This window comes from Oryctolagus cuniculus, chromosome 1 (genome assembly GCF_964237555.1).
Source record: "Oryctolagus cuniculus chromosome 1, mOryCun1.1, whole genome shotgun sequence".
Classification (NCBI taxonomy): Eukaryota; Metazoa; Chordata; class Mammalia; order Lagomorpha; family Leporidae; genus Oryctolagus; species Oryctolagus cuniculus.
In genome coordinates, this window is record NC_091432.1 from 161,758,676 (window position 1) to 161,783,608 (window position 24,933).

Here is a 24,933-nt window from a genome sequence, read left to right on the forward strand (position 1 = left end):
ATGCTTATTGCAAGTCAGTGCCATGCTAAGAGGTGGGCACCACAAAGAAGAACACGGCACCGCCTCTATTTCTGACAAGAGCAAATCATTCAGGAGCTTCCTGTAAGTGTGAGGAAACTCAATGACATTAGGCAGGACTCAGGCAGGAACCGTGGGGCAGAAAGGCATAGCAGACCAGGAGAGTGCAAAGAGGAACCCAAACTCAGTGGGGGTGGAGGTTAGATGAAGTGTCTCAGAGGTAGTGACACCTCCAAACCACCAGGGCAGGGCCCCTACAGCTCCAGAAAACAAAGACACCAACGCCTTTTCTGAGCTCCAGTGCCACCTGATTTTGTCAAACAGATAAGCGGGATACAGGGGATGAAGTGTTTTGTTTGTCACGCTAAGGACATTTGCTTTTATCCTAAAAGTTGGGAAGGGTTTTAGACAAGGCAGTAACCTAACAGACATGTCTTTGAAGACTCAAGCCAGTGCTGTGGCACAGCAGGTTAAGCCACAACCACCTGTGGTGCCTGCATCCCATACGGGGACTCTGGTTCATGTCCCAGCTGCTCCACTTCCCATCCAGCTCCCTGCTAGTGGCCTGGGAAAAGCAGCAGAAGGTGGCCCAAGTGTTTGGGTCCCTGCCACCCATGTGGGAGACTCAGATGAAGCTCCTGGCTTCAGCCTGGTTTTGTCCTGACTGTTGAGGTCATCTGTGGAGTGAACCAGCAGATGGAAGATCTCTCTTTTTCTCTCTCCAACTCTGACTTTCAAATAAATAAATTAATATTTTTAAAAAATTCAAGCTGGCAGGGAGAACAAGGAGATGAGAAAGTTACTTGGTAATGTAAGCAAGAGAGAATGAGATTCTGGCTGAAGGTCCCTGCCGTGGATAAAGAGCAATAGGTGCAATGAGATAAACTAGTGGGGAAGAATCAATACACCCTGGCGATGGAAAGAACATGGAGAGCCAGTCAGCTGCAGCGAAGCGGCAAGCACAGCACCTGGACTGCAGGGCCGCCGGCCACCTGTAGAGATGTGGCAGACAGCAGCAGGGCCAGAGGGTGTCTATTCCTGCGTGGGAGGGAGGGAACTTGAGGGCCAGTGTGCAAGTGAAGACATCCCACAGAATCTGCTCAAGCTCACAGAGGGAGACACAAGTTCCGAGCTGGAGAGAAAGCATGAAAAAAAAAATCCCCAATGTATAAACGTTAAATAACGAGGAGGAAGGACTCCCCATGCAAAGCAGGAGGGTGGCGCTGGTGAGGGGCCCGGGTCCCCGTCTTCACAGAGAGTGCAGTCGGGATGCCACTGTGCTGCTAGGCACACAGATGCTGCCATTCGCCTTGGGGGTGTGCAAGGCCTGTGAAGAACAGGGTTTGCTGGATACAAGCCATGTGCTCACATCAGACCAACGGCTATTCAACAGCCAGAGCAGGCTGCAGCTTTCCTGAATGATGAGTACGATTTTATTGTAAAATCTCTGATGTCAAGTCAGGCAGATTAAATGTAGTTGAGGGATGGTATGAACACAGATCTGAATAGCAATCGTCATCCTGCACAGCAAACTGTAAACAGTTTTCCCTAGTGTGCTAACATTTATATGTGTGTTTCAGGTTTTCATTTTTGAGTGAACATTGCTGTACCACACGAAACTCATTAATAATACACGAATCCTGGGGGCTGGCACTGTGGTGTTGCAGATAAAGCCACTGCCTGCAGTGCCGGCATCCTATATGGGCATGGGTTCAAGTCCTGGCTGCTCCACTTCTGATCCAGCTCTCTGCTATGGCCTGTGAAAGCAGTAGAAGATGGCCCAAGTCCTTGCACCTGTGTTAGACCTGGAAGAAACTCTACATTCCTGGCTTCAGATCTGCACAGCTCCAGTAGTTGTGGCCATCTGGGGAGTGAACCATAAGATGGAAGACCTCTGTCTCTCTCTGCCTCTGCCTCTTTGTAACTCTGACTTCCAAATAAATAAAATAAATCTTTAAGAAAAATAATACACAAATCCAAGCATTTCAACTGTACTGAAGTCTCATTATGTTTCCTGAAAGAGAGGCAGAGCACACACACGAACCAGGAATGGAAGCCTTGTTTAGAGACGTGCTTTGTGGCTTTCTTTGGACCTCATGGATGGCAATGTGTATCTGTGTATTTATATAATATGCAGTCCCACAGTATCCAAGCACCTGGAAAATCTAATTGGCCTGGGTTTGATTGACTGCGTGCAGGATAATGCCAGAGTCCTCGGTCCGTTCTGCATCTCCTACAGCGAGCTCACTGATATGAAAATGAATACACAGTAAGCATTTCCACGAGCAGCTGCCAAACAGGCGTCTTGTGGTATCTCGTTTGCACAGAACAATTGCCCATAAATAAGGAGGTCTCTCCACCAATCAGGGCTGGGGAAGTAGGCTGCACCGGGGAGAAATGACAGCAGCAGGTGTTCTGACGATAACCCAGATATGCTATTAGCCAGAGAGCATTTTTCAACCCTTGCTGGGGTCCACCTGCTAGCAAGCTACGCTGCATAGTTAGAAACGACCATGAAAATGTCAGGAAGAGAAAATTTAAGACTTGTTTCGTTTAATTTTATTATCATTTAGCAAAATGCTGCTGCCACACTTGGCACCAAAAGTCAATACGAATCCAGCCTATGGAGATGGACTAAGCTGCCCTTCCCAGGAGCTTGGAGAATTTGAGGCATTGAGTGGGGAACCCAAGCAGAAGTGGATTTACCACGAAGCTAATGAAACCTCAGCTTTTTCAGTTTCTAGTGTGGCCACTCAAAAGCCCCGCAGTGGCAGTTTTGGGGCTATCGTTTGCATTCTTTATCCTGAAGAGAGGTCCAAGGGTGGCATCGACTTTAGGTCTCATCAGATCTGGGTTGGCCCAGTTCTGAGGCAGAGCCCAGGAACTGTCCCCCAGTTCCCCTTCCCTTTCATTCCTTTACTGAAATAACCACCCACTCCTCTCCAAGCTCTCCAAGGTCATGGCTGCCCACCCGGAGGCTACATTTCTCAGCCCCTGGGGAAAGGAGGTGGGCATATGACTAGGACCATTTTGTCAGTAGGAGGTCAGCAGAAGCAGTGCCAGCAAGTGCTAGGTATTCCCTTTTCTAAGGGTGTGCATTTCGTTTTTCTCCTTCACTCCTGCATGTTAGCTGAATAAAAGGATTAACTGGGAGCAGCCACCTTGGATGCAGAGGGAGAGGCTGCGTGCTAACGACAGCAGGTCAGCACAGACCACTAACCTCGGAACTGTTACTTGGGAGAGACACAAGCTCGTGTTTATGCAATCCCCTGCAGCTCAGCCTGTGTTCTACTCTCTCAACAAGCCCGTGGGGTCAAAATGTGCTTCTGAGGCTCGGTGACAAGGAGAGAGGGAAGCAAAGGCCAAGACAGCACAAGCTGCAGATACAGAGACGAGTGGCCAGGGATGGATCGTGAAAAGGAAAGGCTCAGAGAAGGACACTGATGGACACAGAAGAGTGGGAGGAAGGGGACAGGCCCCCAGAGCACCGCCCTTTGGTGCCTGTGGCCTGATACTGGGGACTGGGTGTATTGGGGTGTGTCAAGGAGAGGAGTCTATGAGGGAAGTGGTGACAGGCATCAGACTTGCACCTCCTGACCTGCCTGCCACCACCCCCCCCCCCCCCCGGCCGCTGCCTCAGCTGAGGCAGCTGAGGGAGTGCAGCTGACCCTAAGGCATCACTTGCAGGCCACCAGGAGTCCAGCACTGCCCTCCCTACACCTGGCCAACTATCCTAATCACATCCCTTCTCACCCAGAAAGAGTCAGCACTTTGGGAGAGGAAGAAGCCAAAATGCACTGAGGGAGGGGACAGTAAGGGGAGGACAAGAGTCACAGTGTGGTGTGTTTAACTGATGCTCGGGATGCCTGCAGCCCCTCTGAGAGTGCTGGGATCAAGTCCTGCCTCCACCTCCAAACAAGCTTCTTGTTAATGCAATTCCTGGGAGGAAGCAGATACTGACACAGGTTCCTAGTCTCTGCCACCCACATGGCAGACCCCGCCCTGGATGTTGTGGGCATTTGGGAAGTGAACCAGAAGTTGAAAGATCAATCTCTCTTTCTCTGCCTTAAAATAAATAATAATAATAATAATAATACAAAAAAGCAAACACTAAGACCAAGCCACTGGACAAAAATTAATGCAGAGAGAATAATCAGGATAGGATGTGAGTGGATGGGGGAGTACCAGAGCTCACTTGGTCTCGGATGCCCAGAACTGTAGATAGAGCTGAGATGACAGCTGTAGCCTGCACTTGATTATGCTTCAGGAGATTCTATGGCTTTGCAGTTTGTGAGCAGAGTCTTTCCATCTTTATTCCCATGTGAAATGGCCCAGTAGGCACTTTGTATTAGCTTTTCATGACCATGACAAACACCTGAGAGAATCTCGCTTTGAAAGAGAAAGTGTTTCTTCAGCTAAGTTTTTGGAAGCTCAAGTTCAAGTTTGGGAGGGCCCATATTAGTTGAACATCTGCTGAGAGCAATGGATGGCAACGGTAGAGTATTAGAGGGGAAGGGTCACATTGTGATACAGGAAGCAGAGGGAGAGGGGGAGAGGGCGAGGGCGAGGGCGAGGGGGAGAGACAGACAGACAGACACTGGGCTCCACTTGGGCTTTGTAATCAGCCGTCTCGAATCATCTTCCCGGGCAATACCTCCAGTGACCTGGGCCCTCCCTCTGGCCTGCCACCTAAACACCATGCTCAGATTAAGTTTCCACTCTCTCAGTAGCTTATGACGTTAGAGTTTAAATGTCTGCATGAGCTTCTACTCAAGCCTTAGCACCCCTCTGAGAAAAATGAAACTGACTGAAAGGCACAGCGATGATACAGTCATGGGGCGGGCCTGCAGCACGCAGTAACCATGCCACTCGGGACACCCATCTGGGGTTCCTGGGTTTGTGTCCTAACTCTGCTCCTGATTCAAGCTTCCTGATACTGTGCACTCTGGGGGTCAGCAGGTGACGGCTCCAGTAGCTGAATTCTTGCTCCCCGGGTGGGAGACTTTTCTTCAGCTCCTGACTCCGGGCTTGGTCTGGCCCAGCTCCAGCTATTACAGACATCTGAGGCATGAACCAGCAGCAGGGAGCTCTCTGTATCTTTCCATCTCTGCCCCTCTTTCAAATAACTTCATTTTTAAAAAGACAACATAGGGGCCGGCGCCGCGGCTCACTAGGCTAATCCTCCGCCTAGCAGCGCCGGCACACCAGGTTCTCGTTCCGGTCGGGGCGCCGGATCCTGTCCAGGTTGCCCCTCTTCCAGTCCAGCTCTCTGCTGTGGCCAGGGAGTGCAGTGGAGGATGGCCCAAGTGCTTTGGCCCTGCACCCCATGGGAGACCAGGAGAAGCACCTGGCTCCTGGCTTTGGATCAGCGCGGTGCGCCGGCTGTGGTGCGCCGGCCGCAGCGCGCTGGCCGCGGCGGCCATTGGAGGGTGAACCAACGGCAAAGGAAGACCTTTCTCTCTCTCTCTCTCTCTCTCACTGTCCACTCTGCCTGTAAAAAAAAAAAAAAAAAAAAGACAACATAGGAAAACCCATGTTGTATCTCCCCCCAAATTTCTGTTTCTTTCTCAACCTAAATTCACTATCTTCATAACAGAGCTTCCAAAGAAAGGGGAATAAAAGTAAAACCGAGTTAATCTTCTGTTATTTTTCGGACGCTGAAGTCAAGTAAGGAAAGCGATGGAGTGTGTCTTTGGCACATGATTTGCGCAGGTGAACGCACAGCAGAGTGACACCGTGGCGGTGCTCGCAGCAGATGCACATTTAGAAGAGTTTGTGTGTATTTAGTCTCGCTGCTGGAAGAGCTGTTAGAACATCACATGCTATTCTGGTCGCCTCCTGTGAATGCCAGTTATGTTGTGGGGAGGGGAAGAGCTTTTATGCCATGTTCCGGGGACGTCGACTTTGCAGAGCTGTTCTTCTGAAAAGGGAAGATGGGAGCCTCAGTCACGGCTGGCAGGCCGCGACGAGCTCATGGCCATTGCACCTCATCTGATGTGTCCTCATGACTCCTTGGAGGGAAAGGTGAGCAGACAGAAGAGGCACTCTTTCAGTTCTAGAAAGACAGGCTAGCAAGCCTTCCTGCCTTCTCTCTCACTTCCCTCCCAGGCCCGTCCTCGCCTCCAGCTCCATCAGCCTCTTACACATCCTGGCTTGTGCTTGGAGGCTCCCTGCCTTTGCATCCGCGTCTCCGACTGTTCGTGTCCACTGCCCTGTCAGCCATGAGCAGCCGGATCCTCTGTGATTTGGGTTGACCCGATGCTCATTCTCTATAGGCTAGTACTCCCTTGCCCCATACACAGCCTGGGAGGACATCTATGTAGGTAATCTGTTCCCAACAGGTGTTAAGCACCTAGAACAGGGATCAGCCAACTCTAACCTGTGGGCCAAATCTAACCTGCTGTCTGTCTTTGTAAAGGAAGGTAAAATCCATCTGGGTGCATGACTATTTATTGGCAATGGCTACACGGGTTCATTTACATCCACAGCTGCCCTCATGCAGAGGGCAGAGTCGGGTACATATCTGCAAACCTCAGTTTTAGAAAATAAGGCTCTCTGGCATTTCTGCCTTGTCTTCACTTTTCTTCAAGAACGTTCCTCGTGTCCAGCTCCACCAGTCTCTTTCGTGTGCTTGTTTGTATTTCCTAGTTTGACAAGTTTGCTGACCTTGACCTAAAGGAAAAGGACCCTGCTTAGCCCAGCATCTGGCCCAGTGAAGACATCAGGAAATTCTTATGGAAGGAAGGCTGGAAGCAAGGCAGGCAGGGGAGGATGGGAGGGAAGGAGGCAGAGGAAGATAAAATGAATTGCCCCCAAATCTCATTTTACACAATGAGAGAAGAGTAAGAACAGGGTGAAAATCACAATTCCCTCTGGAGTGGATGCTTCGGATGACGAGGCAGGCAGACGTTGGGGGTGTTGGGTGGGATTTGGGATCAAGGGTGTTGTTGTTGTTGACTACTGCAGCATAATAAACCACCCCTACACTGAATGGCTGAAGACAACACTCTGATTGTTTCTCATGCTTGTGTTGGCTGGCCGTTCAGACAGGGTTTGGCTGGGCCAGTCTGTAGTGCCCGTGGAGATCACTCGGTGGTGTTCAGCAGGCAAATGGGCTTATTCGCTTTTACTACAGGCCTGATGTCTTGGTGTGAGTGGACACAAGGCTGAGCTCTGCTGCTCAGGGCTCCCAGAACAAGGGCCCCAGCAAAGCCTGCCAAAGCTGCGTCTCTCTCTCTTTCTTTAAAGATTTATTTTGTTTTAAAGATTTATTTTATCTATTTGAAAAAAAGAGTTACAGAGAGAGGTAGAGACAGAGAGAAAGGTCTTCCATCTGCTGATTCACTCCTTAGATGGCCGCAACGGCCGGAGCTGAGCCGATCCAAAGTCAGGAGCTTCTTCTAGGTCTCTCATGCAGATGCAGGGGCCCTAGGACTTGGGCCATCTTCTACTGCTTTCCCAGGCCATAGCAGAGAGCTGGATTGGAAGAGGAGCAGCCAGGACTTGAAGCGGCATCCATATGGGATGCTGGTGCCTCAGGCCAGGGCTTCAACCAACTGTGCCACAGCTCCGGCCCCCAAAATTTATTTATTTATTTGAATATTTGAAAAGCAGATTTACAGAGAGGCAGAAGCAGAGGGAGATAGAGAGAGGGAGAGAGGAAAGAAGTGAGGGAGAGAGGGCGAGAGAGAAGTGTCTTCCATCTTCTGGTTCACTCCCCAAATGGCCACAACAGCCAGAGCCGAGCCCATCTGAAGCCAGGAGCCAGGAGCTACTTCTGGGTCTCCCATTCTCTACTGCTTTCCCAGGCCACAGCAGAGAGTTGGATTAGAAGTGGAGCAGCCAGGACTCAAACCAGCACCCATACGGGATGCTGGCACTGCAGGCAGCAGCTTTACCCGCTACACCACAGCACTGGCCCCCAAGGCTGCATCTTCTATGTCCTAGCCACAGAGGTCATGTGATGATACTGCCCCCTTGTTCTATTGGTTGAAGCAGTCATGAGCCTGCTCAGATTCCATGGGAGGAGACAAAGATCCCCATCTTTGTGGCCATGACTTAAAAGCAGCCCAATGGGGAAGATAAAGGAGTGGTTGGGGGCAGGTGAGCAACTTTTACCACAATATTGTGAGAAAGGCGTTTTCATTCGTATTTTACAGCTTAACGTGTATTCGAGATTATACTGCTTATAATTAACCTAGACAAAGTATTTAAGTTAGCAAGTTAAGGAGTTTTTTATTTCAACCCAAGTCTAGCTCCAACTCTGGGGCTTTCTCCATTGTACTGGGATGTCTACCACAGAGAAGTTAAGAGGAGTCAGCCATAGTGGACAGTGCAATGGTGAAGGGTAAGGGGTCAAGGGCATCAGACTGTGGTCTTCGTCTTGAGAAGGCAAAATAAAGTCACCAGGGACAGCAGGCTCCTGAGTGTATTTCAGAGAAGACAACGTCCCGGCGTAAGCAGTCTTGAAGCTCCAGTCTGGAGCTGTCACGTCTCTCTCTACTCCAGTTCCTGCTCAGCTCTGCAAGTCAGGCCCTGCACAGGGGCAGCACACCTTGGACAGGTGCTGATGGTGATGCTGATGGAACAGCTTAACCGTTTCCTGTGCAGGAGGTGACCCTTGTGTCTCTGCCTTCAGACGCAGCCTCTCCCATAGGTGAGCTCCAGGGCCCGGGTTCAAACTCACAAGAGGCCACCTCCACTTGATGCTGCCCAGCTGAGACTCAACCTATCAGGACACACAGCACCATTTTCCCAAGGCAGGCTTCTGGAGCTCCTGTCCCCCCCAGTTTTCAGAGCAGTGAGTTCTTGCTGACTGCTCACTGCCTCCTGCCGTGGTCAGGGAGAGTGCAGGATGGTGGTCCAGCTCAGGGCCTCGGGGCTCTGCTGCCTGGGTTAGGTCCCTGTTAGCCTGTCTTAGTAATTTTTTTAAAACTTTTATTTAATGAATATGAATTTCCAAAGTACGGCTTATGGATTACAATGGCCTCCCCCCCCCATACTGTCCCTCCCACCCACAACCCTCCCCTTTCCCACTCCCTCTCCTCTTCCATTCACATCAAGATTCATTTTCAATTATCTTAATATACAGAAGATCAGCTTAGTATACATTAAGTAAGGATTTCAACAGTTTGCTCCCACACAGAAACATAAAGTGAAAAATAATAGATGATTTTTTTAAATGATGATGAAATCAGAGCAGACCTATTGTCATGTTTAATCCCAGTGAGAGTCAAGTTGGGAATTGATCATTTTTTTTTTTTTTACAGAAGATCAGTTTAGTATGCATTAAGTAAAGATTTCAACAGTTTGCACCCCCATAGAAACACAAAGTGAAATATATTGTTTGAGTACTCTTTATAGCATTAAATCTCAATGCACAGCACATTAAGGACAGAGATCCTACATGAGAAGTAAGTGCACAGTGACTCCTGTTGTTGACTTTACCAATTGACACTCCTGTCTATGGCATCAGTAATCTCCCTATGCTCCAGTCATGAGTTTCCAAGGCTATGGAAGCCCCTTGAGTTCTCCGACTCTTATCTTGTTTAGACAAGGTCGTAGTCAAAGTGGAGGTTCTCTCCTCCCTTCAGAGAAAGATACCTCCTTCTTTGAAGACCTGTTCTTTCCACTGGGATCTCACTCACAGAGATCTTTTTGCCAGAGTGTCTTGGCTTTCCATGCCTGAAATACTCTCATGGGCTTTTCAGCCAGATCCGAATGCCTTTAGGGCTGATTCTGAGGCCAGAGTGCTATTTAGGACATCTGCCATTCTATGAGTCTGCTGAGTATCTCACTTTCCATGTTGGATCACTCTCCCCTTTATTTATTCTATTGGTTAGTGTTAGCAGGTACTAGACTTGTTTATGTGCTCCCTTTGACTCTTAGTCCTTTCATTATGATCAATTGTGAACTGAAATTGATCACTTGGAATAGTGAGATGGCATTGGTACATGCCACCTTGATGGGATTGAATTGGAATCCCCTGGTATGTTTCTAACTCTACCATTTGGGGCAAGTCAGCTTGAGCATGTCCCAAATTATACATCTCTTCCCTCTCTTATTCCCACTCTTATGCTTAACAGGGATCACATTTCAGTTAATTTTCAACACTTAAGAATAACTGTGTGATAATTACAGAATTAAACCAGTCATATTAAGTAGAACAGACAAAAAAATACTAAGAGGGATAATGTATTAAGTTGTTCATTAACAGTCAGGGCTATGCTGATCAAGTCACCGTTTCTCATAGTGTCCATTTCACTTCAGGAGGTTTCCTTTTTGGTGTTCAGTCAGTTGTCACCGATCAGGGAGAACATATGGTATTTGTCCCTTTGGGATTGGCTTACTTCACTCAGCATGATGTGTTCCAGATTCCTCCATTTTGTTGCAAATGACTGGATTTCGTTGTTTCTTACTGCGGTATAGTATTCTAAAGAATACATATCCCATAATTTCTTTATCCAGTCTACCGTTGATGGGCATTTAGGTTGGTTCCAGGTCTTGGCTATTGTGAATTGTGCTGCGATAAGCATTAGGGTGCAGACCGCTTTTTTGTTTGCCAATTTAAACTCCTTTGGGTAAATTCCAAGGAGTGGGATGGCTGGGTCGAACGGTAGAGTTATATTCAGGTTTCTGAGGAATCTCCAGACTGACTTCCATAGTGGCTTGACCAGTTTGCATTCCCACCAACAGTGGGTTAGTGTCCCTTTTTCCCCACATCCTCGCCAGCATCTGTTGTTGGTAGATTTCTGTATGTGAGCCATTCTAACCGGGGTGAGGTGAAACCTCATTGTGGTTTTGATTTGCATTTCCCTGATTGCTAGCGACCTTGAACATTTTTTCATGTGCCTGTTGGCCATTTGGATTTCCTCTTTTGAAAAATGTCTATTGAGGTCCTTGGCCCATCTCTTAAGTGGGTTGTTGGTTTTGTTTTTGTGGAGTTTCTTGATCTCTTTGTAGATTCTGGTTATTAACCCTTTATCTGTTGCATACCACCCTGAACGCGCCCGATCTCGTCTGTCTTAGTAATTTAACTTCAGGCAAGTTCTCACTACCTACCTACCTTCCTACCTTCCTTCCTTCCTTCCTTTCTTCCTTCCTCCTTCCATCCCCCCTCCTTCCTTCTCTCCTTCCTTCTCTCCTTCCTTCTCTCCCTCCTTCCTTCTCTCCTTCCTTCTCTCCCTACCTCCTTTCCCTCTTTCTTTCCCTCTTTCCCTCTTTCTTTCTCTCTCTCTTTCTCTCTCTCTCTTTCTCTCTCTCTCTTTCTCTTTCTCTCTCTCTCTCTTTCTCTCTTTCTCTTTCTCTTTCTCTCTTTCTTTCTTTCCTGCCTCCCTCCCTGCCTCCCTGCCTCCCTGCCTCCCTGCCTCCCTGCCTCTCTGCCTCCTTTCCCTCTTTCCTTCCTTCCTTCTTTCCCTCCAGATTTACTTATTTGTTTGAAAAGCAAAGTTACAGCAGGAGAAGGAGTTAGAGAGAGAGACCTTCCACATACCGGTTTACTCCCCCAAACGGCTGCCATGGCCAGGGCTGGGTCAGAACAAAGCCAGGAGCCAGGAGCTTTATCTGAGTCTCCCACACTGGGTCACCTTTCACTGCTTTCCCAGGTGCATTAGCAGGGAGCTGGATTGGAAATGGGGCTGCAGGGACTTGAATTGGCATGCATATGGGATGCCAATGCTGTGGACCATGGCCCAACCCACTATGGCACAATGCCGGCCCTCAGGCAAGTTATGTCTTCTCATTGAACTTCCCCTTTCTCAGTTATGAGATGTCAACACTAATAATACCTCCTCTGAGCATTCCTAGAACTCATTTAATATACTGAAGTACTTAGAATAGCACTTGTCACATACTAAGCACTCAGTAAGTGTTAACTTTATTGTGACCAATTCATCTCCACATTCTACTAACTTTGCATTTAGAGTTTCTTTTGTTATCCCCATTATTATCTTAGCCAGGTCCTACTTACCTATCAGTGTAACTGTATCCATGCCAATACATACTGTGTGCATGGCTGGCTGAAAGATCTTCACCTTTTACTGCCCTCCTGGCCATTACACTAAGCATATTTTGAGATGTTATCTGTATTTTTTGCATCACTTCACTAAGCTAAGGGGACTATGGTTCCTCATTTGATAGATGACCCCAGAGAAGTACTTACTCAAGATCACACAGTCAAGATAAGGAACCTGGTGATTCTTATTACACTATACTTGATTTTGTAATCATGTCAGACTTCAGTGTTCAACGTGTCACCTCCCAGCTTAGCAGTTTAAACAAATAAGTAAACAAGTGAATTAACGACGTAGGGGAAAAGCATGCTAGAAAACTTCAAAGGTTTTTCTATTACAAGCAGGATTTCTTTTAATCTCAAATTTAAATACATGACAATTTCGACACCAAATAATTTTCTAATCAAGTTTTTGGTACTTCTCAGACCAAACCTTCTGTTCTCATATGCTATTCACCTATTTTGGGTCTCTCACTTGGGCCACTGTCCACTGCTTTCCCAGGCACGTTAACAGGGAGCTGGGTTGGAAATGGAGCAGCAGGGACTCAAATCAGCACCCTTACGGATACTGGCATTGCAGGTGGCGGCCCAGCCCTCTGTGCCACAATGCCAGTCATGAGGCCAAGTTATTTCTTCTCATAGAACTTCCCCTTTCTCAACTGTGAGATGTCAACACTAATAATACCTCCTCTGAGCGTTTTTAGGAGAACTTAGTGATATATTGAAGGACTTAGAATAGCTCTCATCATATACTGAGCGCTCAGTGGACCACAGCCTGTCCCAATTCTCCAAAAGTTTTGTGTCATTCATTTAGCTAGAATGACCTTCCCCACAGGTCAAATTATATCTAGACCACAACTCAAAGTCCGGTTTTGCCATGGATCAAGCGGACTGTCAATAAACTGTGAAAGGTCTGAGATCTCACCTCATTCGCGAGTTAACAACTTAGCCAGCCAGTTTCATGGACGCTGGTAGAAGACATGGAACTCCTAGGTTAGCAGTAGGAAAAGCCAGAGTACCCGTGTTTGTGTCAGTTCCCTAATGCCTGATGCCCAAAGGGGAATGAATGAGGGTCAGGTGACACCAGTGCACACAGTTGGCTATATTACAGAGGGGAACACAGAGCTTGAGTAATCCAAATATTTTAAAATAGGCAGTAAGCATGCCACCTTTCTTCTATCTCTCTCATCCATCACTGTATGCAGAGTTGCACTTTGCTTCCTAGGGAACATTATCTCTATCTTCCAGTGTCGTTCACTAGAGAAGAAATGGAATGGGGATTTGGCCCAGTGGTTAGGATGCCTGTATCCTATTTCAGAGTATGAGGGTTCAAGTCCAGGCTCTGCTCCCAGTTCCACCTGGAGCAGCAGATTCCACTTGGAAGGCAACAGATGATGACTCAAGCGGATGAGTCCTCTACTCACCTACATGGGAGACCTGGATTGAGTTCCTGGCTTCTGGCTTTGACCTGGCCCAGTCCTGGCTGTTGTGGCTTTGGACGGGAACTCTGTCTTTGCCTGTCAAATGACAATTTTTAAAATGAGAATCCTACAGAGAATGTTCTCCAACACTGATACCCCAGGCTACATTAATACTGCTTTCTCTGGGATCCAAGACAGTATTTCCCTAGCTTAAGCAATGTACAAAGCCCTTCTAAAACAAACAAACAAACAAAAACCACATTCTCATAGCTCCCTAAAGTTCAAGTAACCACTTGTATTTTGGTATTATTTAAGTACAAGTAAAGCTAAGCATATTCTCAGTGTGCTCATAGCTCTGATACACCAGAAAAAGGGGAGGGAAAATGTAAGTTAAATTCAAAAACAAAAGCATGAACCACTTTCATACTTATAATATCAAATTACTGTCTAGAAATTATTGCTTGGCTAAAACAAAACTGTTGATGTAAGGTATAGTCATAAAATGAAAACTAGTCCACATCTATATTTATCCTATTCGTGATTTTTGATTTCAAAAATGTCAGCATTGGGCTGGCAGTGTTGTACAGTGGGTTAAGCCTGAAATGCTGGTATCACATTTCAGTGCCAGTTCAAGTCCTGGCTGCTCCTCTTCTGAGCTAGCTCCCTGCTACTACAGGAAAGTAGCAGATGGTGGCCCAAGTCCTTGGGCCCCTGGCACCCAGATGGAGACCCAGAAGAAGCTCTTGGCTCCTGGCTTTGGCTTGACCCAGACCCTGTCATTGCAACCATTTGAGGAGTGAATCAGCAGATGGAAGGTATCTCTCTACATCCCCACACCCCCATAACTCTGTCTTTCAAATAAAGTAAATAAATCTTTGGGGGAAAAAACAATGCCAATAATGTCTATTTGCTAAATACTTTACACAAATCTATTAATGGTTTTATTTAGTAATTCAGTTACTTGACTTATATTCAACCTAAATTGAAAAGCAATTTAAATACTACTTTGTACATTCTAAAAAGTGATATTCACTTAAAGTTTGTTAGGCATAAATACAGGAAAATAACTGGGCTTTGTCCTTGCAGATATAAACAATGTTTCTAGTTTGATTACAGATCAGCTTGTTGGCAGAATCCTGTCAATACCAGAAGTCAAATTTGAAGAACAGTTTGATCTTAAGTCCAGGTTTTCTTTATACACCATATCTGCGCCCTCAGCCTCAGCCACTTAAGCTCCTGAGGAATGTCCGCTCACACGGAGGTGTCACGTGTCCCCTGCAAGTTCCTGGATGCCCACCTTATTTACATTTTACCACCAAGGGCAGCAGTCACAGTGATACATTGTTGCAAATCTGTCATTTTCATGACTGCAAATGTAGTCTCAGTTTATTAAACATCAGGAGAGACAAAAAGATTACAGAAACAGTCCCTCGGTGGCAAGTTGTCCCCAGTCAGGACTGTGACGTGAGGACAGGAGCAGATGTGGCAACCTAGGACAAACCCATCCAATACTGGCCTCGTGCCCGGAAGTGCCAGTCCAAGTGTCTGTTTGAGGGGTGGCTTAGCACAGCACTTAGACCTACACAAATACTATGATATACAGGGCACATGCAAATCATCACAGTCAGGGGAAAAAACATCAACATGTACTTCCTGAGACACTGAGGAGCCCCAACAACCAATCTGCAGCCTGCCAGGGGCTGTGGAGCTGGGCTGAGCTGTCCACGGCGCTGAAGCACCTTTGGCGGCCGTGCTCACCGCCTGCGCTTCCCACGTCTTCGCTTCCTCCCTGGCTCCACCTCAGGCTTCTGCTGCCTTCCCCATCTTGGTGCAACTTTTCTCACCACGAACCCGCCGACTTCCTTCTCTTCTCTCCCAATGGCTTCCTGCAGCGCCCTCAGCCTCCCACAGCCTGCCCCTGGGGAGGGGCCGAGGTCCCAGCATGTACCCAGGGGCTTTCCAGCAGCCACCACTGTCTGCTCCGCTCAGTAGAAACATCAAGGGATTTGCTCCGAGTTGGTCCTTGGGCCGGGGATCAAGGCCACCGCTCTGCTCTCACCTGCTTTTATGTCATCCTGTAGGCAGGTCCCTGAAGCTACTGACACTCTGGGAGCACCAGTCCCTGAAAAAGCAGCGTGCCGGTGGGGGTGGGGGTGGGGGTGGGGCACAGCTCCCCCTGATTGACATCGGCTGCATTTAGACATCCTGTTTGCTAATTTTACAACTGTAGTAAATACACATGGTACAACGTACACTATCTGCACCGTTTCGCAGGATCCGGTGCTTTAGGCATAAAGCACACTCGTGGTGTTGTGCCAGCATCCCCACCATCCGCTCCACAACTCCTTCCCTCTTGGGAAACTGAAACCCTGAAGTCATTAGACAGTCACTTCCTGTCCCTCCTTTCTGCAGGCCCTGGAAACCACCATTCCACTTTGCATCCTGCAAATCTGACTGCTTCCAGTACCTCGTGTAAGTGGAATCATACCGTATTTGTCAGTGGCCTTTCTTCTCTATTTGAGAGGCAGAAAGAAAGACAGACAGACAGACAGACACACAGACATGGATTGGAAAGCTCCTATCTGCTGGTTCACTTCGCAAGCGTCTGCAGGGGCTGGGGCTAGGCCAGGCTGAAGTCAGGAGCTGGGGGTACACACCAGATATCCCACGTGAATGGTAGGGACCCAATCGCTTGGGCCATCACCTGCTGCCTCCCCAGGGTACACATTAGCAGGAAGCTGGAGTCAGGGTGGAGCTCAGATTTGTACTCAGGTAGTCTGATTTGGGATGCAGGTGTTTTATCCAGCGTCTTAATCACTCTGCCAAACACCTGATCCTGGCCCTCCCACTTTCGTCATAAAATATAACACATTCATACACAAACACCCAGAACCTTGGAAATAGACTTGAGGGTTGGGCACAAAGGCCCTTCCTGCTCCACACTCTCCCATGGCTTTGCCTCCTCTGCCATCCTGGCAGCCACCATGCCCCTGTCAACAAGCTGAAGTGCTGACTCCATTGCTTTTGGGTTCCCAGGCTGAAAGGATTCCATTACACCTTAAAGAAAGAACTGCTGGGGCCTGCACTGTGGCATAGCAGGCTAAGCCTCCGCCTGCGGTGCCAGCATCCATATGGGTTCTGGTTCGAGCCCCAGCTGCTCCACTTCCAATCTAGCTCCCTGCTAATGGCCTACGAAGGCAGTAGAAGATGGCCTAACCACTTGGGCCCCTGCACCCACATGGGAGGCCTGGATGAAGCTCCTAGCTCCCAGCTCCAGATCAGCCCAGCTCCAAGTGTTGCGGCCATTTAGGGAGTGAACCAGCAGATAGAGGACTGCTCTCTCTGTCTCTCCCTCTGTCTGTAATTCTGCCTCTCAAATAAATAAATCTTTTTTTTAAAAAAAGAACTGCTTTGATTTGTGAAATGATTAGCTATGGTTCTTATCCTTTTGGGGTTTGGAAGAAGGGTTTTAGGGGGTCTGATAAAGTCTGGGTACCCTCCCCCAGAAAAATGCAGAGGCACACACACTTTTGCACATAGTTCCAGGGATTTCTAAGCCCTGACTGCATTGGGCTTCCCTCAAAAGTAGCCCCTGAGCCGAGGACGTGGGTTAAGCAGTTAACTTTGCAGGCAGTCGTGGGGAGAAGCATGAGGACATCAGGCAGAGAGGGGAAGCAGCCCACTGAAGGGCACGTGGGTGGGCAGCACTGTGGACAACCGCGCGTCAGATTCCCTGGGACCCCCTGAGACTCAGTGAGGAACGGAACGGGGATCTGCTGCCGCGGGCTGAAGAAGCAGGGTGCCTATCCATCACGCTTGCCTTCACTGGCTGAGGCTTGCGGTGTTAAGGCTCTGGCTGTGACAGCCTACTCTGCCCTCCGGCAAGCAAGCTCCTAGCCTGGGAAAGCCCTCAGGCAGAAGAGACAGCACTGCCAGGTGTATAGGAAATGCTCGTCCCAGCTGAAGGCAGCCCCTGATTGGGCTCGCGGGAGGCGGACGCAGCAAGAGCAGTGTCCGCTGCAGACCCCCGGGAACTCAGCCCTGCACCCATGCTGGGAGCCTGCAGACCGGGTTCTCCATCAGCCCTTCCAGTCATCATTGCCGCCTGTTCCGTTTAGCAGAGGACAGACTGCCTGAACAGTCGGCCTCATTCTCTGAGCAGAGGTACATGGGAGCCCACAGCAGGGATCCTTCTGACACGGCAGCAGCCTGCAGAGCTGCATCTGTGGGCTTGCTCCACACCCTGGTGACCCCAGACACCCTTTCTGGCAGCAGCGAGCAGCAGGGCCTGGCCTAAGGGCTCCTGCGCTTAACTTCATGATCTATGAGGTCGAAGCCCATGCTGAATATTAACATCAAGTTAAATAGAAACTGCATCCCAGCCACCTCAGTTTGGATTCTGCTTTTCATTTGTCTACATTATAATTAAAACCCCTAGAGGAGACAATTTCATTAAGCAACAAACCAGCAACCATATGGTAACTTATTGATGAGGTCCAAGTTTTTAATTTTTTTTTTTCAAAAGGTAGAGTCACAGTGAGCGAGAGAGGGAGAGAGAGAGAGAGGTCTTCCATCCACTAATTCACTACCCAAATGGCTGCAACAGCCGTGGCTGGGCCAGGCTAAAGCCAGGAGCCAGGAGCTTCCTCTGGGCCTCCCACATGGGTGCAGGCACCCAAGCACTTGGGCCATCTTCCACTGCTTTCCCAGGCTCATTAGTAGAGAGCTGGATTTGAAGTGGAGCAGCCAGAACTCTGATGCCCATATGGGATGCCCGCACTACAGGCAGCAGATTTACCTGCTATGCCTCAGCGCCAGCCCCAAGATGCAATTTTTATTTATTTATTTATTTTTTACTTAGTGACAGGTAGAATTAGATAGTGAGAGAGAGAGACAGAGAGAAAGGTCTCCCTTCTGTTGGTTTACCCCCCAAAATGGCTGCTACAGTCGGCGCTGTGCCGATCCGAAGCCAGGAGCCAGGTGCTTCCTCCTGGTCTCCCACGCGGGTACAGGAGCCCAATCACTTGGGCCATCCTCCACTGCCCTCCTGGGCCACAGCAGAGAGCTGGACTGGAAGAGGAGTGACCAGGACTAGAACCCGGTGCCCATATAGGATTCCGGTGCCACAGGTGGAGGATTAGCCAAGTGAGCCACGGCGCTGGCTCCCCAAGATGCAACTTTTAAAATAATCCCAAGCGGCTGGCGCCGCGGCTCACTAGGCTAATCCTCCTCCTGCGGCGCCAGCACACCGGGTTCTAGTCCCGGTCAGGGCGCCGGATTCTGTCCCGGTTGCCCCTCTTCCAGGCCAGCTCTCTGCTGTGGCCCGGGAGTGCTGTGGCCCGGGAGTGCAGTGCTTGGGCCCTGCATCCCATGGGAGACCAGGAGAAGCACCTGGCTCCTGGCTTTGGATTAGCGCGATGCACTGGCTGGCAGCAGCCATTGGAGGGTGAACCAACTGCAAAAAGGAAGACCTTTCTCTCTGTCTCTCTCACTGTCCATTCTGCCTGTCAAAAAAAATTATTAAAAAATAAAATAAAATAATCCCAAGCATGAGTGTCAGGAATGTGGGTCATGGCTCTCCTGACTGTCACATGGTGGTGGGGGTAGGGTGGACAGAGAAGGAACAATCAGACAGTAAGTAGGTTCTTGGGTTCTACTGAAGGCTGAATTGTGTCCCTACAAAAAAGACATAACCCGTGAACATGACCTTATTTGGAAACTGAGTCTTAAAGGTGATCGAGTCAAGACAAGGTCACTAGGACAGGCCTTAATCCAGTAAGGCTGTATCTTTCTAAAAAGGAAATTCAGACACCGACAGGCACATACCGAGTGAGAAGACAGGGGGCGAACACTGCCATCTGCAAGCTGAGGCATGCCCGAGGACAGGCTCCACCTCACTGCCCTCAGAAGGAGCCAGCCCCCCACCCCCACCACATCCTGGACTCCCCGCATCCAGAGCTGTGAGACAATACGTTCCCTTTTGTGGCGGTGCTTGCTTACGGCAGTCCCAGGAAACTAATTCAAGGTCTCAATAAGAAAACTGCTAAGTACACATTTGGGAAGAGGGATGGGCAATGAGAGAGGATAAAGAACACACTTAGGTTAAGGAATATGGCAGGAGGTGGTGTTGCAAGTCTAAGCCATCACAGGGATGCGATGCCAGCAGTGCAGGCGGTGGCTTTACCCGCTAAGCCACAGCACCGGCCCCTTCATATATATTTTTAAAATTATGTTGAATTTTCAAATAAAGACAATAGTAGCCTAATGATGTCACATCACATGGTGCAATTACCTACAGCAGAAAAATACAAACTCCTCCAAAAGAGGATGCACAAAGACCCTGTCTCACTTCTGTCCCTCCTGGGTGATGTTCTACTCTCTCTTAGCTAAGTTACACTGCACTTGATGGCCTTCAGCTTAAACATTGAGAACAAAGGTTAACTGCTTTTAGCATTTCCAGTGTTAGCATAAGAATTTAAGATGGGGGCCGGCACTGTGGCATAGTGGGTAAAGCTGCCACCTGCAAGGCTGGCATTTCAGCTGCTCCATTTCCGATCCAGCTCTCTGTTATGGCCTGGGATAACAGTAGAAGATGACCCAAGTCCTTGGGCCCCTGTACGCATGTGGGAGACCTGGAAGAAGCTCCTGGCTCCTGGCTTTGGATCAGTGCAGCTCTGGCCATTGCAGCCATCTGGGGAGTAGACCAGCGGATGGAAGACCTCTCTGTCTCTACCTCTCTCCATAACTCTTTCAAATAAATAAAATAAATCTATAAAAAAACTATCTTGGTTAGTATATACTATATTGCAAACATGTCCATGTGAAAGCACAGAAGGAACTGTCACATAGACCACAGTCCCCATTTCTGCAGCTGCTCATGTGATCACAGCTGGTGCTCGCTACTTGTCTCTAACTATCCATGCTATAACTCCTCCTCCTCCAGCAAGCAGCATACCTGGTCTAATCTTGCATGTGGGGTGGCCAAAGCCTTCAATCCAGAAAGGTCTGGGGCATTAGCAATCCTGGTGGTACTGGACTGATCTAATTTTCCATGAACTTTTATCACTGGACACAGGGACAGCCTAGAGGACCTCCTGCATTCCAGATGTACTCCTCCCTGCCCACAATTCTTGGTTGTGAGGATCAGCCACCCCAAGCAGTATGCACAGAGACCTTTCTATTTGGAAGAACACTGCAGGCTTTCGTTTTAAAAACAAACAAACAAACACTGCAGTGTCTCCCAGTGAAGGCATTTCTCCCTTGGGATTGAAGACCTCTAAATGAACAGAGCCTGGAGTAGAGGAGACAGGAAGAGAAATCCTGCTTATGGGTCACTAGGTATGGTAGGGAGAGGAGCCACTCCCATTTCTATCCTTGGACTCTGGGACACACAAATCCTGACTGCGGGAGAAACACGGTCATGTATTGGGAAATAATTTAGAACACTCTGGTGGGTAGTGCTCTGGCCCTGGACTTAGTGCCCCATAGCAGACACTGTCACTGGGTCCTAAGAGGCTGTCCCACCACTCTATCAGGCCAGCTGTCTCACAAAGCTGTCAAAACCAAGCAACTCAATGAGGAAGTGCATCGCCACACTTGATACGCAGTTACATGTTACTCAATGAACTGTTGCTGCACACACTCAACTTTATGATAAGGTGGGTGGGACAAGACCGGGTCAATGACAGGTGACTCAGGTTGCATGTCAACTGGGTGACCCGTGGTCATGGGTCGCTGTTCAGTCTCTTCGAGCACTGTTATAAGCCTGAAACTATTTCCCAGAAGAAGAATTGCCTGCAGAGGTTAGTATAGATCTGCTCCAAAATCCTAAAACACACCCGGTGGCTCACCTAAAGGGGTCTTTCCAAAGGCTCTACCAACTAATTTGCTTCTAGAAGCAATTAATTTGCTGGGTCATATGGTCCAAGTGGCAGAGCTGCTGGAATGGCAGCCTGGACACTCAGCAGAATAATCTTCGGGCTATCTGGAAAATGGGTGAGACTAACGCTTCCAAATAAGGGATACGTGGGCCTTGGAATTCACAGAGGCCCACTAGCCCCTTTGTCTATTTCTCAGTGATGGGAAGACCCAGATTTCACAACCTGTCCTTCACTTTAGAAAAAATAGCTTGGGACCGGCACTGTGGCACAGCACATTAAGCTGCTGCCTGGGATACCGGCATCCTGTGTGAGCACTGGTTTGAGTCCCGGCTGCTCCACTTCCAATCCAGCTCCCTGCTAATGTGCCTACGAAGGCAGCAGAAGAGGGCCCAAGCACTTGGGGCCCTGCTACCCAAGCAGGAGACCCCAGTGAAACTCCTGGTTTCTGGCTTCTACAAGGCCCAGTCCCCAGCAGATGGCCGATCTCTCCCTCTCTTTTTCCCCCCACCCCCTCTCTCCCTTTCTGTCTGTAACTCTGCCTTTTCAAATAAATAAATAAAGTGTTTTTTTTTTTTTTTTTTTTTTACAGTCTATTGCTGAGCTTGCCAGCTGAAATGGCTTTGAAAATCGTTAGTAGTGAGGATATCACTAACGGAGAAGCATTCACCGCAGTTGTCAATGTGGAGCTCAGGCGAGGGGTGGGCTGGGCAATCTGCTGAACTCGAGTCTCTACACGTTTCCCCAGCTGTGGGCCTGGCCAGGCGTTTCCCAGGGTGATGTGGAATGCTAGATGGTCTCCTATTGCCTCCTTGTTCTCAGCACAGCTTCCCAGCTCCTTCTTCCCATCAAAATGAAAATCAGGAGTATTAGAGGCCTATGGCATCTAAAAACAAGTTACATTACATGAACCTAGTGACAGGGAGTGCTGCGATTCTGTAACACACTGCAACGTGGGGGCCTAAAACATGCCCAGGTGGCTGGAAAATTCAGACATTCCCTTTGAGGACTTTCCCGAGAAGATCTGTGTAAAGACAAGCACCGGTCCACAGAGTCACGCTTCTTCCTTGGCTTCCTTTGTATTCTGGCGCTGAATGAAAAGACCCAGGGATGAACGCAGTGCTTCTCCAGAGCTCTCACTTCCAGAGAGGAAGGCAGGATGAAATCAGCTGCCATGAGTTTCCAGGGAGATTTTTGATGAAGGACCTTTAAGTGGGTGACATCATGTACTGCTGGGTGACAATCACTCCCAAACACAAAGAAAGCAGAGTAAGACAGCAGGTGCCCAGCGAGACTTGAGTGGTCACCCCATACAATTCTTCACCTGACAGATGTGGAAAATGAGACTGTGTCGAGGCAACTGGACCATGACCAAAGAGAAACTGAGTTTTGGGGAAGCCTGATATTCTGGCCTTTCCCCTTCCACTTATAAAATATGAACAAGTTGCTTAATGTCTCAGTATCTCAGTTTCTTCATCTGTAAAATGGGGGTCATCACAGTGCCCTCTTCAGACAGCTGTTGCAAGGACTAGGTGAGACATGGGACGTAAAGCATACAGCATAATGGCTGTACAGAGAAAACAATAAATAAGTGTTTATTCTTATCAATTATCATGGAACAGACGTTGGTTTGTTCCATCAGGTTGATTTCCAATAGTCTGTGCCATCTTTGAAATGGCTTTTCAGTACCCGAGCGCCTGATGGGGAGGGATGGTGCTAACTGGAATCAAAGGGGAGTAGACCACTTAACAACAACTTTTTCAGGATGCCTCTCTTCATCTCTAGCCAACACCTGCCTCCACAGACCAAAGGCAGCCACCTTGCTCGCACCTCCTAAACCTTGGGCAACGTCACTTCAGGCCAACTCCAACTCAGAATCGTTACAGGGGAGGGGATCCTGGACACACGTTTCTCAGTTGACAACAGGACAGTGCAGGAGGCCTCTCTCTGGAGGAAATTCAGGTCAGTCCTCTTTCGTTCTTGGAAACAAGTGACAAGGTGTGCCATCTTACTGTATCTCTACACACTGACTGCATACATGGCATTCCAGTTAGCGCAACTTGCGGGTGGTAATGTGGTGGACTTGCCTTTTTAGAGACTCAAAATGCCTTCCTCCACACTTTGAACAATCATCAACTTCTTCAGAAGGCAACGGAGCCACGTGAAATCTTTTTGGGCAACACAGAACAGCTTGTACAATGAGGAGGCATTTGAAATATGCAGTGTTGGACTGTCAGGTATAATGATGCATTCCATCTTTTCATCCAGTGTTTCAACGGGAAACATGAACGAAGTGCTAGAAACTGGCTCTTTCAAGACATTTCCCAACATGTTTATTGCAACTTCAAATAAAATGAAACATCTCTGTCTGCTTTTTCCCAAGAACTGGGTCAGCTCTATTCCAGGAAGTTATTTTCAAGCAGTTCTGGGTGAGATAAGAACCTAGGCAGTGAGGCATTCAGTTCTTCCTTAGACACCCTTTTGTGTCACCCGGGGTGAACTTTCAATCCAGAGGGATTTGATACGTATCTCTGCCACCTATTAGCTTTGAGGCCTTGAAGACTGAGCACAGCAAACCCTCTACACTTTTCTCCATCTCTCCCTAAATGCACCCCTTTTCCCATTCTCTCATAGGGTATGATTATTTTTCCAACTTTCCATGATCAATTAATTCACATTAATGTGTAAATGCCACAGCAGACAAGTGTTGACCTTTAGGAAAAAGGAAGTCCTCTTTATCCCCTTTTCTCCCTTCTTCGGTTCCAAGGAGAGGCCATGTGTCTGCTGTAGTCAGCTTCCTTTGTGACGACTCATGGGAACTCCAGGGGTGGCCAGGGCCCTGGGTGGGTCCCAGCACAGGGCATGGGATGTTTCCCTGTGTTCATTTCCTCTTGGACACACGGTAAAATTGCACAGGCTGCTTAGGAAAGCATGAGCATCTCCCTTCCTCTCCTCTTCAGGTGTTGGCTTTTGCACGGCAGCAGGTGGGCCTGAGAAGCTGGAAAGAAGGGAGGGATTGGGAGTAGGAAGACAGCTCCAAGCAGTCCTAAATTCTCTTCCTGCTGGCATTGAAGAATGTGGCATTTAATTGGAATTGTAGGCTCTGGAGTTCCCATTTAGATGTGTTGGGAAGGCATCAGATGAAACCTGCCTTGAGTCCTCATTAAAGAAGTTCATCAACAACATCACTTGCTATTGTGAATGGGACTAATCTTACAAGTTCTTTCTCAGCCGTGGCATCATTTGTGTATACAAATGCTATTGATTTTTACATGTTGATTTTATAACCTGCAACTCTGCCAACCTCTCTTATGAGTTCCAATAATCTCTTAGTGGAGTCTTTGGTTTCCCTATATAAAGGATCATACTATCTGCAAATAGGGATAATTTTGACTATCTCCTTTCCAACTTGTAATCCTTTAAGTTATTTTTCTTGCCTAATGGCCCTGGCTAAAACTTCCAGAACTATACTGAACAGCAGTGGTGAAGTAGGCATCTTTTTTTGGTTCCAGACCTCAGTGGAAATGCTTTTCCCCATTCAATATGTTGCTCGTTATGGGTTTGTCATATATTGTCTTGACTGTGGTGAGATATGTTCCTTCTATAT

The 24,933-nt window shown here is 48.3% G+C and overlaps 1 protein-coding gene across 1 annotated transcript in view; it reads right to left on the reverse strand.

The window, feature by feature from the left end:
• Positions 1-24,933, reverse strand: part of PIP5K1B (phosphatidylinositol-4-phosphate 5-kinase type 1 beta) — a 393,421-nt gene that overhangs the window by 364,437 nt on the left and 4,051 nt on the right. The window contains exon 2 of the mRNA XM_051846326.2: positions 13,453-13,545. The gene's annotated coding sequence lies outside the window, so the exon portion shown is untranslated. The remainder of the gene's footprint in view (positions 1-13,452; positions 13,546-24,933) is intronic.